The sequence below is a fragment of the Orycteropus afer genome, unplaced genomic scaffold, assembly GCF_000298275.1.
Source record: "Orycteropus afer afer isolate SDZICR_OR568_19922 unplaced genomic scaffold, OryAfe1.0 scaffold00008, whole genome shotgun sequence".
Lineage (NCBI taxonomy): Eukaryota > Metazoa > Chordata > Mammalia > Tubulidentata > Orycteropodidae > Orycteropus > Orycteropus afer.
The window spans coordinates 4,108,282-4,110,024 of NW_006921595.1; the positions used below are offsets into that span (position 1 = coordinate 4,108,282).

General features: G+C 39.4%; 1 non-coding gene across 1 annotated transcript; it reads right to left on the reverse strand.

The window, feature by feature from the left end:
* Positions 1–1,121: 1,121 nt before the first annotated feature.
* On the reverse strand, positions 1,122–1,192 carry TRNAG-UCC. Its single transcript has one exon. It is a non-coding gene; the product is annotated as a tRNA-Gly (tRNA).
* Positions 1,193–1,743: the final 551 nt, after the last annotated feature.

Genomic DNA, 1,743 nt, shown 5'->3' on the forward strand with positions numbered 1-1,743 from the left:
ATGTTGTAATCATTACTCAGGAACTCAATCATGAGGATGGCACACAATGGTTCTATTCTGTTGTGCAGTTGTGCATGGGGTCACCATGAATCGGAGTAGACTCAACGGCAGCTGACAATAGCAGCCCAGGAACTCATTTGTTCATTAAATATTGATAGACCACCTACTGTGTGCAGGGAGCTGTGCTAGTCTGTGGGTGAGATAAACCCACAGTACTTTCTCTTTGTTTGTCTTCAAGTACTTAGTACTTTATACACACCAAATCAGGGTATTCTACCTGTTAAACAATGAAGCCAATCAGCATAATACTAGCCAATCACTATCCTATTATTATTCTTTTGAAAAGAAGCTTAAAAACATCTCTTATTAAAGAATTTTCAGACAAACTTAAGATTATACCTGGCTGATCCCAAGTACTGTGTAATCATGTCTGGAATTAAATATCAAAGCCTCATATTCGGTCTCTGTCTTACTTTGCAGTACCTCCCTGAATCTTGTTTTCCCGTCTAGTACGAATAATAATAAAGTTAGCTCAGACACAGTATGGTAAAGTAATGAGAGAATATACATAAAATGTTAGTGTAAAGCAATAAGGTCTTTGTGTTAATTAGGTAATTGAATTAGTGGAGTGAGGAATTTCTTGGCAGGTGGGTAGGGAACAGCTGATTAGCTGATCCAACAAACAACCTCCTCCTACGCCCTCCTTTTTTTTTTTTTTTTTTTTAAAGCACAAACACTCACTTGCAATTGAATCTCCTAGGTTTCCATCTTAATAATATATTCAGGGTTGTTCTTTTGGGATGCAGATTTGCAAATAATTAATTAAATGCCACATAGACTTACCTGCTTTGCTGTTGTAGTTGCCATCCAGTCGGCCCCCAACAAATGGTGACCGCATGCCCAACTGAACGAAGTGCTGCCTGGTTCTGCACCATTCTCATGATCAGTGACGGGCTGCACTGTTGTGATCAACAAACAGGGTGTTCGTTGGCTGATTTTTGGAAGTAGATCACCAAGCCTTTCTTCCTAATCCATCTTCGTCTGGAAGGTGCACTGACACCTGCTCAGTATCATAGCAATATGCAACCTCCACTGACAGACAAAGGTGGCTGCTCATGATGTGCACTGGCTGGGAATTGAACCCAGGTCTTTCCCATGGAAGGTGAGAATTCTCCCACTGAACTACCAATGCCTTAGAAAGTTGAAATCCATATCTATTCCCTATCTATCTATCTATCTATCAAGCAGCTTTGCAAATTTTCACTTGCCTTCCACACTCTGCTCAGCCAAGTAAAACTTTATACTGGGGAGCGGGTAGTAGAGACTAGGTAAGGCTAATATAAACTATAATATGTATATTACATATTAATATGTTATTAATATATAATATATTGGGGAGTAGGAGCTCTGGTGGTGTAGTGCTTAAGGCACTTGATCGCTAACCAGAAGGTTGGTGGTTCAAACCCACCAGCCACTCCTTGGAAGGAAGGTTAGGCAATCTACTTCTGTAGTGATACTGCCTTGGAAACCCAAGGAGAGGTCACTATGAGTTGGAGATGACTGGACAGCACATAATAATAACATAATAACAACAACATATTATATAATATCCTACATTCTGTATTATATAGAATATTATATAGTATACTGGGGAGTGGGTGGTAGGGACTAGATAAGGATAATATATTAGTATATATATTATATATTAATGGGAACTCTGGTAGCCTAGTGCCTAAGGCACTT